Raw genomic sequence first — 16732 nt, 5'->3', positions numbered from 1 at the left:
GAAGCATATGTCATGTCAGGATTAACAACTTTGATTCATATGAATCGTATCAAAATCATTATGCAACGAGTTCTAAGAAAATTAATCGTAATACATTATTATGTGTATCGCTTTTAAGCTACGTATGCAATCTTGATCATGTTGTCACCTAATACGATGATGCAATCTTTGAGGGGGAATAAGAAGTACGGAGTGTCAAAACATGGAATTTATTAAAATAAAAAGTCTCAAATGTGAATCGCATTATAAATCATGTAATATATTTTATGAATAAGAAAATAATTGTTTCCTTACTCACATGCAATGAGATCGAATATAACAACATTACAACATTGAAAAGGTCTTATATATGTGTTGTAAATATTGGTGTAACACTTGAATTCATTATACATTTCAGTTTAAACCCATGGGGTGTAATGATTTGTAAAATTGGTTCCTAGGGGCAGAATTGTCAATTTCGGGAAAGTTGGAGTACATTGGGCGTACTAATTCATGTTGGTCACGGCGCTCATCCACGTACGATGGGCGTATGTGAACAATTTAGAAACCCTAATTTTAGGGCTTGTACCCTATATAAACGGGTTTGGGCCTAATTTGTATGAAAGACCAAGATCTAGCCCCTGACACTTGTATGAAAGACCGAGATTTGGCCCTCGTCATTACAAGGGAAGACCATGATTTGGCCCATGGCAGGAAATGATTGTAAGACTATGATTTGGCCCATAGCATTCACTTTCTCATGTAGGATATGTGGTATTTTGGGGAACTCACTAAGCTTTGTGCTTACGGTTTTTATGGTTACGGTTTCAGGTACGTCCGATTCGAAAGGGATGGGCTTGGCTTGATCGCAGCGCATCCACCCATGTTTTCCGCATCATGATGATTTTGGGATTGTACTATGTGTAACGACCGAAAAATTCCAACTAATTTAAACTTTTCAAAAACAACCTGATTTCATTAAATTATTACAAAAAAGTTTTCAATACAATTTATTTAGAGTATTCCCAGAATCACATCACAACATAAACATAAGGAGCGGTACGATCATGCCTTCGCCTTGCCACGGTCTCCTGAAGAACCTGAAAAATATTAAACCACAACTGTAAGCCCGAAAGCTTAGTGAGATATCCCCAAAATACCGACCACAAATACCAAACACGCATAATATGCCATATCATAACCGATCATAGAACAGCCATGCACTTCGGGTCTACTGTGTGACTGGTCCGCCGCACCGGCCAACAGTCCACCTGGTCCACCCTCCGAGTCTAGCCATATACATCGAGTCTGCAGTGTGATTGGTCCGCCCACACCGAGCCTTCAATTCACCTGGTCCACTCTCTGAGTCTACAGTATGACTGGTCCGCCCGCACCGGGCCTTCAGTCGGCCTGGTCCACTCTCCGAGCCTCAGCACGTCTAGTCCGCCCTCTTGGGGCCTACAGCCTATCCGGATCGCTCGCTGGGCCTTCGGGACAACCGGTCCGCCCTGGGTATCTTGGCCTACAACACAAAGCAGGACCTGCCTCAACCCAACTCCAGTCCAAACAACCATGTGCACATAACCATACAATCATATAAGAATTCACAGTCAACAAGCTGATCAAATAGGTCACATAACATATCATCATCCTAACCAGGATACCGACCTAACCGGTCACTAGCATAGCATCACCCTACATATCAGGGAACCGACCTTAACCAGGTCTCTAACATATACCATCCTAGCTACCAGGATGCAAACATATCAAAGCAATAACATAACAACAGATACCCGGATCTCAATCCGATAAAGGGTCGGCCTTGGTGCCTTAGACCCTGTTGATATAGTGAGGATAACTCACCTCGCACTGCCGAAACTCTGAACTGAGGAAGCAGATTCTCGAATCACCGACTCATCGAAAATCCCGAACTAGCAAACATAGCACAAATAAACATTAGGCCAAGCACAATACTCTTCTAAGGGTAAATTGACCATTTTACCCCTAACTCAATCCGACCCAACCCTAGGTAAGCTCCCAAGCCCACCAATGGCCCAAAGTCCAGAAGTCCAAAACAAAACCCATTATTGGCCCAATTTACTAAATTGGGCCCACCTCACCCAATAGGCCTAAACTCATGATCCATAACAACCAATGGGCCCAAAAGACTCTATCCAAAATGTCCAGCCACAGCCTAAAATCCAGCAACTCAAATAACAGCCCAAACCCTAAGGCCCGAAATGAAAACCCAACAGAGGGAGTACGCTGGGTGTACCCTCCTTGGTACGCTGGGCATACACGCTGATTCACAACAGGGGATCGAGGCACTGACTCGCTAAGCGGGGCGTACTCACAAGTTACACGGGGCGTAACTTCGCTACTCATTAAGTCCTTATAGTTTCTTAATGGCTTAAGCTCTTAAGCCCAAACTTCAGATCCCTAGGCCAAACATGCCTAAGATTCGTAAAGTCTCAAACTTTATCACTTGGGACGTCCAAAAGCTCTTAATCTAAGGTCTTAATCCAATAAGACCTATATATCTCACACATGGGACAACTACAACCCTTGGGACCTCATTTTTCTCACTCAAGACTTCTCCAAAGGTCTGAAAGGACAGATAATCTCGGCCAACACCAAGCATGAATCAAGATAAGAACTTTGGGACAAGAAAGATGCTAAAACTTCACAACACTTAGATCTATGCAAAATAAATGGCAAGCAAGAAGCTTTATACCTCAAATAAGCTCCAAAGGATGATATCTCTTCAGATCTACAAGCTCCAATCGATCCTTTCCTTCCTTGACAACTTCTCCTTTCTTCTTCTAGATTTTCTTTTGCCAAAATGAGCTTCCAAGGCCAAACACACCCAGCAATGGAGGGAATACGGGTATCTAGGGTTTCTGAGGTTAAGGGTGAGCTTAAGGAGGCTAGGGTATGCACCAACATGTTCCTTATATAGTTCCTGACCCTAAATTTAGGGTTTTAGAACTCTGAGAGTATGTTGGGCGTACCTCTAGTACGCTGGGCGTACTCTGCCTTGCACCAGCGTCCCGCGTCCATGCACACCTTACGCTGGGCGTAATCCCAGCTTACGTTGGGCGTACTCGGTGAGTTCCCAATTTCATACTTGCCCCTCATTTTCCATTTTTCCTACAAGATGACCAAAATATCATTTCTCTTAAATCCCGGGGACCCACAATTAGGTACTCTTAGGTACGGGGCGTTACAATTCTCCCCTACTTAAATTAGGCTTCGCCCTCGAAGCCTTCGGCATCTCTACTCCAGAACTTCTCCCACCACGCACCACCTGGCATTAATCCAACCAGGTTCCTCAAGACGCAACCATCGAAACCTGAAACTTACTTTCTCCTTCTAGCGGTGTCCTGACTACCGCCTCAAGCTGGCCACCGACTTCACCCTCTGATAACCACACCTATCAGGCTCCACACTTATCAACCGAGTACCACTCCATGGCACTTCCTCGATTCTGATCACAACAGTCACTTGGCTCTTACGAGCTAGATATAACCCTAAACCATCGGGTTCCCGATCCGGGTCCAACTCTAACCATCCCATGCTGACAGAACAACACATTCTTCGGTCTCAGAGCAATTCCTATGAGTTCTCCTCTTGCAATCGCACGCACATGCTGTACTAGCTCAAACACCCTCGGGTTAGGAAAACCCGTCACACTGACGACACCTCCAAACATCCCCCAGGATGAATCGCCACTACATACACAATTCCTCGATCAGAATCAAACTGGGAATCTAAGACTCCCTCCCAGCATCCCTTCCGAGCCTCTTGGCTCTACCCTCGTGGAAATCCTTCCGCGACCTCAGCAGACATCCCATCCGGATGTGTTTCCATACTACTGCCACAATCATGCTGCTCAATGACCATAAATGGACCACTCCGAACATAACTCTGCACTGCTGCTTTCACTTCCGTGAACTTACACTCCCTCTCGGCACTACATTCCTCTCTCTTTCCTTACCAAGGAAATCCACTTGGCCGCCTCGTCACTACGACAAGTGCCACGGTGCTCGCCCGATGCTACACCACTCCCTTATAGCGTAACCGTTATCCATGCAACACACATGCTCTGAATCTGCTTGCAAGGACTCTTGAGTCCATGCACCATCTCCACTAATCGGGATCAATACCCGTGGCCAGACCTTCCGATGCTAACATATTGCGACATACTCAATCCATTTCCTCGAACCGATCTATCAACACCTGCAAAGTCTTTAGCATGACTGGACCGCCTTACCAGGCCTTCAGCCAATCTGGACCACTCTCAGAACCTTCAGCCAATCTGGACCGCCCTCCAGGGCCTTCAGCCTCGCTGGACTGTTCTCCGAGCCTTCGGCCTGACTGGTACGCCTACCGGCCTTCAGTCTATCCGGACCGCTCAACTAGCATTCATCATTCCGAGTTACCTCTCTGGGAGATCCTCCTATGCATACTATTCTAGCCCTCTAGGGGTTCCAAACTCTATCTCCATCATACAAACTCGATCCCGACCTGATCCCAGGCCCTCCACAATCAAATACCCTTGGTCTGTATCCCGCCCCGCATGCCTGTCACTTACTCTTACCAGCCTACGCTCTAGGCTGACATAACACTGTTGAATCCCAAACAGCTAAACAACCTCACATGCTCATCGATCTTCCGGAGAATTTTCCAATTCTCCCCTACTTGTAGCACTGACTAACAATCACCGGTCGCCAACATCGACCTACCTTAACAACCTTACACAACACAATCACTTACACGCGAACCGCATCCTGCAAGCACAAACAACCTTCACAAAACACATATCAACGCTGATCGACCCGAGCTCAAAAGAACTTCAATCTGCAGCTAACCACTCCTCAGAATGCAGATGCTACCCGGCATTCAGACCAACGCCAGATTTCCACTAATAGCCCTTATGAAAGATAACCAATGAAATTCCCAACACTGATCCATAACCAAACCATAACCCTCAAAGAACAACAAATACCACACCGAAAACCACACAATAAGACTAGCAGATAAACAATACTCCACAGAATCACAAGGTAAACAAGACATCAAGAAAGAAACATACCCGCGGCTGCATCCGGCACTGCTCTGACCTCCTCTGCTGTAAGCTGAAAAGCACGACCCTGAGCCCTTGGGGGCTCCGCTCCACCCTGACCTCCACCCGTGATCCTCAAAGTGGCCGGTGCTGGAGTCTGCACTGGTCCTGCAGCGATCTGTGGACAGTTGACCCTCAAATGTCCAACCTGATGACAATGATAGCAAATCCTCAAATCCCGAACCGACGCTGACTGCCGACAATCCCTCTCATAGTGCCCCTCCTTTCCGCACTTGCGGCATGCACCACCAGACCTACAAACTCCGGTGTGACTCCTCCCACACTTCCCACAAGTGTGGCTACTCAGATCCCCCACTCTAGAATCAATGGTCTTGGACCGTTTTGGCGCCGGCTGCGACTGCACTGGAGCCTGCCTCAACTCACGCAACTACAACTCAATCTCTAACTCACGCCGCCTGGCGGCCTCCTGCAACTCCAACAGAGTCTCGCACCTCTGCGTAGACACAAACTGCCTGATATCCCTCTTGAGCATGCTCAGATATCGAGACATCTGAGCCTTCTCCGAAGTGAACTCAGGGCAGAACATCGCCCTCTCTGTGAACATCCTGGTGATCTCAGTCACCGACTCCGATCCCTGCTTCAGCTCAAGGAACTCCTGAGCCAATCTATCTCTCTCAACTCACGGAACATAACGAGTGTTGAACATCTCTCTGAACTGATCCCATGAAACCACAGCCCTCAGTGCATCCGAATATGACCCCGTGGTCAATCAACACCAATCCTTCGCCCCGAGCCTCAACAGGTTCAGAGCACACCTCACCCTCTGATAAGCAGGGCATGAACACGTGAAGAAACACCCCTCCACGTCCGATAACCATCTCATAGCAACAATCGGGTCCTGAACCCCATCAAAGGTGGAAGGCTTCGTGTTATTTAAGTCCCGATACTGAAAACCCCGACCAGTTCCTCCCTCTACCGCTGCTACAGCCGCTGTAGCCGCCGCGACAGCCGTCTCTGTGAGAGCTGCATAGCGCTCATCAAAATACTCCACCATGGCGGTCTTGATCGACCCAAACAGTTCCGGCAATTTAGCCCGGAACAACGTAGCAATCTCATCACGCAGGATCTCACGAATCCTCGCATCCAACTCGCATGTGCTCATTTGACCAATAACCTCGGGCGGTACTGACCTGCCCGGAACTCCCTCTCCTGCTCCCGATCCTGACCCGGATCCACTCCCAGCATGCCTCGGAATCTCCATACTGAAAAACACCACAAAATCTCAGATTCTTCCCACTATCCCGGGAACCAACTCTCAATCCAACCCTAGAGGTCATGGTTTCCCTGATACGCGTATGGGTCCTGTGCTTTCAGTAGTACGGACCCATACTACCTTCCACACCTACCCATATTTGTATGAAGTACTACCACAACACCCTAGTGAAAACATGCATAACAAACGCTCAACCCTCACTACTAGAGGAACACTGGAAATCTCACACAAGGAAACCCTAGGCTAACAGGCATCATAAATCAGGCAACATTATCATGAAATCCTGAAGATCCCTAGCCTAGCACTAGCATGCTGTTCTATCAAAGCTCAAAAACAAATATCATGTATGGTAATTTGGGGTTACTTACTGGCTCCGGCTGATCGTACCTCCGCGCCCTCCTTTACTCATTTTGAAAACCATTTTAAATTCTCTTTTGAAAACTCTCCTTGATTTGAGATTGGGTCACACGAGTGTTCCTCCAATTCACTCAAACCAAGGCTCTGATACCAGCTTGTAACGACCGAAAAATTCCAACAAATTTAAACTTTTCAAAAACAACCAGATTTCATTAAATTATTACAAAAAGGTTTTCAATACAATTTATTTAGAGTATTCCCAGAATCACATCACAACATAAACATGAGGAGCGGTACGATCACGCCTTCGCCTTGCCACGGTCTCCTGAAGAACCTGAAAAACATTAAACCACAACTGTAAGCCCGAAAGCTTAGTGAGATATCCCCAAAATACCGACCACAAATACCAAACACGCATAATATGCCATATCATAACCGATCACAGAACAGCCATGCACTTCGGGTCTACTGTGTGACTGGTCCGCCGCACCGGCCAATAGTCCACCTGGTCCACCCTCTGAGTCTAACCATATACATCGAGTCTGCAGTGTGATTGGTCCGCCCGCACCGGGCCTTCAATCCACCTGTTCCACTCTCTGAGTCTACAGTATGACTGGTCCGCCCGCACCGGGCCTTCAGTCGGCCTGGTCCACTCTCCGAGCCTCGGCACGCCTGGTTCGCCCTCTTGGGGCCTACAGCCTATGCGGACCGCTCGCTGGGCCTTCGGGACAACCGGTCCGCCCTGGGTATCTTGACCTACAGCACAAAGCAGGACCCGCCTCAACCCAACTCCAGTCCAAACAACCATGTGCACATAACCATACAATCATATAAGAATTCACAGTCAACAAGCCGATCAAACAGATCACATAACATATCATCATCCTAACCAAGATACCGACCTAACCGGTCACTAGCATAGCATCACCTTACATATCAGGGAACCGACCTTAACCAGGTCTCTAACATATACCATCCTAGCTACCAGGATGCAAACATATCAAAGCAATAACATAACAACAAATACCCGGAACTCTGAACTGAGGAAGCAGATTCTCGAATCACCGACTCATCGAAAATCCCGAACTAGCCAACATAGCACAAATAACATTAGGCCAAGCACAATACTCTTCTAAGGGTAAATTGACCATTTTACCCCTAACTCAATCCGACCCAACACTAGGTAAGCTCCCAAGCCCACCAATGGCCCAAAGTCCAGAAGTCCAAAACAAAACCCATTATTGGCCCAATTTACTAAATTGGGCCCACCTCACCCAATGGGCCTAAACTCATGATCCATAACAACCAATGGGCCCAAAAGACTCTATCCAAAATGTCCAGCCACGGCCCAAAATCCAGCAACTCAAATAACAGCCCAAACCCTAAGGCCCAAAATGAAAACCCAACAGAGGGAGTACACTAGGCGTACCCTCCTTGGTACGTTGGGCGTACACGCTGATTTGCATCAGGGGATCAGGGCACTGACTCGCTACGCAGGGCGTAACTTCGCTACTCATTAAGTCCTTATAGTTTCTTAATGGCTTAAGCTCTTAAGCCCAAACTTTAGATCCCTAGGCCAAACATGCCTAAGATTCGTAAAGTCTCAAACTTTATCACTTGGGACGTCCAAAAGCTCTTAATCTAAGGTCTTAATCCAATAAGACCTATATATCTCACACATGGAACAACTACAACCCTTGGGACCTCATTTTTCTCACTCAAGACCTCTCCAAAGGTCTGAAAGGACAGATAATCTCGGCCAACACCAAGCATGAATCAAGATGAGAACTTTGGGACAAGAAAGATGCTAAAACTTCACAATACTTGGATCTATGCAAAATTAATGGCAAGCAAGAAGCTTTATACCTCAAATAAGCTCCAAAGGATGATATCTCTTCAGATCTACAAGCTCCAATCGATCCTTTCCTTCCTTGACAACTTCTCCTTTCTTCTTCTAGTTTTTCTTTTGCCAAAACAAGCTTCCAAGGCCAAACACACCCAACAATGGAGGGAATATGGGTTTTTAGGGTTTCTGAGGTTAAGGGTGAGCTTAAGGAGGCTAGGGTATACACCAACATGTTCCTTATATAGTGGCTGACCCTAAATTTAGGGTTTTAGAACTCTGAGAGTACGTTGGGCGTACTCTGACTTGCACCCGCGTCCATGCACACCTTATGCTGGGCGTAATCCCAGCTTACGCTGGGCGTACTCGGCGAGTTGCCAATTTCATACTTGCCCCTCATTTTCCACTTTTCCCACAAGATGACCAAAATATCATTTCTCTTAAATCTCGGGGACCCACAATTAGGTACTCTTAGGAACGGGGCGTTAAACTATGATAACTGTTCTCTTATGAAAGTATTTTTTAATATTTGGATAAGTAGATATTGAATGTTGACTTAAAGATAATTAATGCTTTGGTTGAATTAAAAGTGAAATTTTTACCTCTAAGTTTTGGGTCATTTCAAGTTGGTGTCAGAGCCTTGGTTTGAAGGATTCGGGTACACTCTTGAGTGTGACTGAACTTAAACTGAAGAATTTGTAATTTTCTTAAAAAGAAAATGAGTTTAAAAAGATTTTTGTAAAAGGAAAGAAATTCTAAAAGGATTTTTGTAAAGACAAAGGGGGTATGATGCGTGCAATTGATCGAGCTCAAGTAAGTGATTCCCAAAATACCCATACATTTGTTATGATTATATATTATGAGAATGACATGCTAGGATGAGGCTAGGGATACTTTCAGGAATTGCAAAGATTAGCCTTATATGTAATGCCTTATAGCCTAGGGAGCATTGGCTCTTATGCTAGACTGGGAATATGTATTGTTGTTAGTAATTGCTAAGTGTATGCTTTAAAAATTATATACGGTTAGGATCATATAGCCCTAAAATGATTGTTTTGGCCATATTTCATGTTTCTTATTTAGTTGTGGTCCTAGGGTAGAGTCTTTTATGTGACAGTCTATTTGATCCTGTATTGTGTATAATTTGCATACATAAGGCAACCGAAAATGAGAATGGAAGTTCCTAGCATGAGTTATAGTATATGAGTTTGAAGGTTCTTTGGTTATTATATGGATTGGAGTGCTTCTACACGAATGTTGCTTGCTTTGTGCTTGGTGGAACTCTTAAGTGATGTGATTTAGCTATTAGGTGAATATGTTAAGTCACATGTGATAAAGGTTGAATAATCTCAGAGTGATGGATTTGACCTTATTTCACAACTCTCGTTTGAGTCTAACCATTGTAGGGATGAGTCTCTTACTCGAAGGATTATTTGAGCTTTGTTGCATGTGATTGTATTCATGAGGTAGTTAACTAACATTATGGGGAGTTCTTCAGCAGCTGATGGCAGGGTGAGGTTGGAAACCTAGGAAAGCCTAGGAAGTGCTTTGGTGGGTTTAGTTGTGTTGTTTAGCGAGCATTGTTGTATCGGTTGAGAAGGTGTCTTAGAGGTTTCAAGATGATTCTTGAGGAAAGTATGGATAAGTGTGGAAGGTAGTATTGGGCTCGTACTACTGAAAGTACATGATCTATACTCGAATTGGGGAGAGTCTTGGAGAATCTAGGAAGCCTATGGGATAAGGATTCTTAGATATGTTCTGATAATTTATATGGTTGTTCTTTAGAATGGTGGTGAGCACTCAAGAATGAGCTCGGTTCAGATTCAGGCTTAGGTTGTAACGCCCGGGTTTCAGGGCTAAGCATGTTTGTCAATGTAATAGTCTAGGTCAACTATTGTAACTCTTTTTGAAGTAATAAAGATGAAATATTTGGGTATTATGTGAATTATGTGTGTTTACGTGTTTATTATTTAATTATAAATGTATAATTAATAAAGAACAAAAATAAGCGTCAAAATTAAAGTGTGAGATAAGCCCGATATCTTTATATAAAGTTGTAGTGGTCAAAACAAGGATTCCGGGGATATAAGGAACTCCGAAATCCGAGTTATAACGAAGAAGTTATGACCCGTCGAAGTTTCGCGACAGAACTGGCATGATACCGGGAAGCGTAAATAGTGAATTTATGATAGAGCGAGATTTAGCCTTAGCAATCTAAACAAAATTCGTAGAATATGTTAAACTAAGAACATCGATAAAAAGAACGCCCAAATCTGACTTCGTATGAAAAAGTTACGATTTTTCGAAGTTTCAGATTAGCAGTGTACAACCCGAAATTCAAATCGAAGATCTCGTTAAGAGTAGCATAACGAGAAAAATATGGGCGAAAACGGACGTCGGATGAAGAAGTTATGGGGATTTAACGGACCAATCTTGTCCCGGCCTATTAATAATATAAAATTTAAAATCAAGTCAAAATTAGCCGACGGAGTCTAAACGAAAGTTGTAGAGTACGTTCCCGCCTTCGCGTGGATATAAAGAACATCGAAAACTGATCTCGTACGCGAAAGTTATGAATTTTTAAAGATTGCACTCGATTTTGCGAGATCTAATACGAAGTCGCTGACGTGGCGCTTTCCCAGCCGTCCAATGATAATCGCTGAAGTCGCCTCGGATCGTGACATGTAGCACCCTCGCTATGCCCATCGTCCGGTCTCATACGCGCCGCATTTGCATAGCCATGTTCGGTCCAACTTGAGCCACGTCGCACCATCCGGAATCTGCCACCTCGCATCTTATCCGAACCATTACGCCCAGTGTAGGTCCGAGGTACGCCCATCGTACCGAGGCCTCGCAGGCTATAAAAAGGGCCGAAGACAGCTTCATTTTTCACACCAAATTTCATTCTCTCTTTAGTTTCTTTCTCTCTCTACACTCCCAAACCCCCCCCCCCCCTAAACCCTAGATAAACCCCCTAGCTCCCAAGGGAAGCCCCGAGGCTCCCGGAGTCCCGAGAAAAGGAGTCTTTCGGTTTCGAAACGCTGCTCTAATTAAGTTCTGGTTTTCGATAAAATTCGCTGTAAGTGAGCTACGCTTACGCAATTTTTAATATAGCTTTCAAATAATTATAGGAATGTTATTAGGTCCTTAAAATAATTATTTTGGCTATTATTATGAGTTATATTGAGTGTTATTAACGCTTATATAATAATAATAATAGTCGGACTATTAATTTGTCGCGGTTATTGTTAGACTAAACCCTAGTGGTATTGATACTAGGTTTTATCGAAGGAAAATTGTTTTAAGGGTATCGAAGCGCTATCCGAGTGCTAAGTCACCACCTACTCAGGTGAGTGCATAGTTACTTTCAGCTTACACATAGATATGAAGTATTTTATATAAATTACGTGCTATGTGTGCATATTATCTGAATACTTGCTATCTATGCTGGATGAACGTTTTTATACATGTTTTCAATGATTTAAACTGTATATGTATTTTATATCTACAAAAATGTTGGGTTGAAACATGGGTAGATGTAATAGGTGATGTGTGATAAAATGATGAGAGGCCTCGATGTTGATGTTGTTGATTCTGTCATCTAACGGAGTATGGATGACGACCAAAGACTCTTCTAGACAGTCCAGTGGAACGCTAGCAAGCTCGCAACCTGTAGGTGTTTGTGAACGATGTGTTCACCGGTGTACTCCATCCCCCACATGGTTACCTTTAGGACATTTATTGCTGAGGAATCCCCTTAGCAGTAGTGTCCGTCCCGATGATGATCCTTAGGCTAGGTCCCTTATGATAGGTGTTTAGGGACGTAAAGTGAGGATAACGGAAATGGGTAATCGAGTTATTGTTGATTGATGAAATTAATAAACTTATTTATTGTGGCTTGAAAGCCCTATGTGTTCACCAGGCTCCCAAGCCTGACCCACTCAGTTTTACGTATTACAGGTAGTGGCACTTGAGCATAGATATGATGTTTGGACGACGGTTTACGGATATAGGCCTGTAGATATGAAATAATGTAGTAAGGCTTATATTGTACTGTTTATGCTTTTGATTTGTACGAACATGACATCCCAAGTCTTGTAATGAAATACATTTCTATGGAAATGCTTTTGATAAATCTTTATCATATTTTGTTTTGGGACAAATTCCGCAACACTTTTATTTAAAATGTTACTCTGATTTTCAAACAAAGCATAAACAAAATCGGCCTTTTCTGGCCGTGATTTTGGGGATGTCATATAGGTGCAGGTGCTAGGCCGATCGATGAGTGCATACGGTAGTTCATCTCATCGGAGGTTACCCGTGGTATTTTGGAATGGTCTCTTATGATCTTTATTATGGTAAAGGAGGGGATTTTGGAGCTGTTGTTTGGTCGTCTTGGGGCTTTTCAGACCGAAATTGTTGCGCGACTGTTGGGGGTCATCTGGAGCCCAAAGCTGATGGAACCCTAAAATCCTTTAGGAAGGAGGATCCTATTGCAAGTTATTGTCATATGAGATCGGAGGTGGGTTATGACCATGTTTTTAGGGGGATCAATGATAGTTTATTTTATTTACTTCTTTTCGTAGTTTATTTTTTAGTAAAAATCATCTCATTTTAGTTAATCTTCATGCATATTTTCTATTTTTATTATTTTTCTCCTTTACCAGGTGCTTTCCAGTCTTTTGAGCTTATTTGCAGGATTTTTCGAAGACTAATTGTTATTGGAGATATGGAATGTGTGCGGGACTTTTGGAGGCTTGCGGTTTGCTTGTGGACTTGAAGTGGTGTGATTGAGCTTGGTGATAGAATAAACAAGAAATCAAGTTAGACTTAATATTTAAGCGAGAATGACAATGAGGCGACACGGACTCGAGCTATGGAAGATTGAAGGAGCATTGGACCAATCATTGGAGGATTTGGAATGGCACAATGAGTTATGCATGTGGGCTGAAGTGTGAATGAGAAGTTTGGGCTAGATTGTATTTTAAATGTCCCAAGTCCCACAATTAGCGAGACCCACGCGGTCCGCGTGGACCCATACGCAGTCCGCGTGAATTGTGCTGAATGGATCCCGAATTTTCACTGGTTAACTCTATTTGTGGAAATTTGGTGGGTAGCTTTTGTGTAACTTTTTGAACCCGAAAATGAGCCTTATTTGCTGGAGTTTGGGGGCATTTTTGAGGAGGCACACTTGGAGAAAACCATTTTTTTCCCTCAAGAACATTGGAGAAGAAGTTGAAGAATTGAAGATTGGTGTTATTTTCTTTCCATCTTGCACCTAGAACAATGTTTGGTACCACTAAACTTTCTTGTATTTCCTTTATTTTGGCCATGCTTGGCTAGCTTTTCACTTGGTTCACTTGAATGTAATTTCTTGAATGATTTGGTTATTTTGAAGAACTCCATGAACTTGTGTTGAATATTTATGATTATATTTTCTATGAAAACTTCCTTCTTGTTTATATATCTCTAGTCATGGATATTGATATGTGAATGTTATTTTTGTTATTTAAATTCTTGGCTAAGTAATGATTCTTCAATTTAACAAGCAACAATTAGTTTAAATGTTTGTTTTCATTTCATTTAGACTAAGAAAATATTTTCTCCAAAGTGGTAATGTAAGCAATAGATTACTCTTTGGATTTTGTGACTCTTAAAACCTAATGCTAATTATTTTTCACAAAATTACATGCTTCATTAGTTTTGTGACTTTGATTTAGGAAATGTGTTGTGAGCTTCTCTAGTCATTTTAATACAAAAGAAGAGTTTAGGCAAAGTATGCTTATAAATTGCTATGGCCAAGTTAGATTATAAACACAAAGTATTGCACCTTGGTATTCTCATGATTATTTAACCAAATGTTCAAGTAATGAAAGTCTAAAGTCAACCATCTTTCTCTTATTTTACATCAAACTTTCCTTTTGTTGAATTGTGTTTTTAAATCTTAGAGTAATTCTAGTTTTCTTTTAAACATCTCAAAAGATCAAAATCCCCCAATTTTATTTTATTTTAGTATTACAAGTGTTTGTACAATAAGATTATCATAGAGTTATAAAATTGAACCAATCTCCGTGGATACGATCCCTTTACCACTATACACTATTTTAGTGTAAAAGATTTACGGTTATTAATTTTGTTGGCCTCGACAACCACCAAATTTTGGCGCCGTTGCCGGGGATTGGTTTATTTTTAATCAATTTGTTTCTCTATGCCCAGATCTCATCGTATAGGTGACTTGATTTACAACCCGGAAATTGAAAAAGAAGCAAGGCGTTTGGCGAAGGAAAAACGAGTTGAACGTGGTCAAACTTCCAACCCTCACGGGAACCCGGAGGTTGAAACTGCTTCATCAAGTGAAACGGAACCTGATTCTAGTCCCGACCCTCGCCAAGAAACTCATGAAACCCCACCCCTATAACAAAATCCACCCATTATTAAACCAATTGCAATGGCAGATGGAGGAGAAGTTCCCGAGAGAACTTTGAGGCAAATGATGGAAACCAATGTTACACAAACTCCAACTGGTATAAATTACTCGGTTTTGGAAGGAGGCTCAGAGTTGAAGTCAAGTTTAGTCCATCACCTCCCAACTTTTCATGGATTAGAGAATGAAGACCCTCATAAGCATTTGAAGATGTTCCACATTATTTGCACTAGTATGAAGCCACAAGGGTCAACCGATGACCAAATCAAGCTAAGGTCATTCCCCTTTTCATTGGCCAATAGAGCAAAGGATAGGTTATTCTATATTCCCCCAGGGTCGATCAACTCACGGACCGATATGGAAAGTGATGGGTTTTAGCCATATGAACATTCCTATGTGCACATGCAAACCCTAATGCTTGGATCTAGGTTTCTATAATTGAACATACATTGAATCCAAGACTTCTAATGGCTAATAGATTATAATAACAATAAGAAATCAGAATTAGAAGTTTACCTTGAATCACTTGCTTGATCTTCTTGTCCTTGAAGCTTTAGAGTCACAATTGTCACTCCTCTAATGGCTTATAAACACCAACTAGCAAGAGGATGATTTGATAGAGAGGAGAGGGGATCAAAATCGGCCAGGGTTTCTTCTAAAGCATAGGTGTCGATTTCCCTTGACCCCTAGGGTCTATTTATACTAGTGAGGCTCCTAGGGTTTCACCCTTAAACCCTAATTGGATAACTTAGGCCCTAAGCAATCCAATACCCTAATTGATAAGCCTTTGGACGATTTCAAGGCCTATCCATAGTCCTTAAAACCGTCCCCTTTTATCCATAAGGGATTTATAGCCCAAAGTACAACTATCATACAATTGACAGTTTATGCCCCTTTATTCAATTAATCTCTTTAAGCCACCAAATTAATTCCTAATTAATTTATGACTTATATTAATCAAATAATAATATTATTATTCCTTATATTATTCTCATAATATATTAATAATATTTCTTCTCTCACAATAAATCATCCTGTCAAGTTGCTATGGTGAAGGCAACCTAAAAGGACCATGCACAACCGGGTCAAATACTTGCCTAATATAGTTGCAGCCTTAGACACTATTCCAACAGTCTCCCACTTGGATAAGTCTAGTAACTATATACATAAGTAAAATCCGATTAGCAATCGTAGCTCTCAAAGACGCTGTCAAACTCTAATCTAATCAATCTAGTCCTTTAGATAAGGGATCGTACAGTCCTCTATTTAGATATCATGCTGACAATTCTATGGAACCAATTTGTCTAGCATTTGTTTTCTCGATCTTAGATTTATTTGACATAGAACTTAATCGAACACATCAATTCAGTTCTGACCGGGCCCGACACATAAGTCAAATCAAATCATCGAGCGGCCGAGATATCGCTTTTACCCTCTTAGGATAAAAGTAACAGATACACTTCGACTTATATGCATTTACTTATTGATTAATCAACTATACACAATAATGCGTTTTATAACATCAAGTTACTGATGCGGTTTCGCATTATCAATGTACAACCAATTAACAAATAACAAACCATATATCTAGGTTTTAAGACCATATGATATTATCGTCTTGGGATCACCCTTTTTATCACATTCCATAAGGTGATTCCAGCAAGCGCGGGTTTGTTCCAATGCTCAAAACTAGTTCATAAGCACTCATGAACGTTGCAGCAACCTTTTGCTATGTCTAATACCATTTAGACAATCTACACACCAATTCAT

The sequence above is a fragment of the Lactuca serriola genome, chromosome 4 (assembly GCF_051521515.1).
Source record: "Lactuca serriola cultivar US96UC23 chromosome 4, Lser_US96UC23_V15, whole genome shotgun sequence".
Taxonomy (NCBI): domain Eukaryota; kingdom Viridiplantae; phylum Streptophyta; class Magnoliopsida; order Asterales; family Asteraceae; genus Lactuca; species Lactuca serriola.
The sequence above is the reverse complement of the archived record's forward strand: the minus strand, read 5'-3'. Positions refer to the sequence as shown.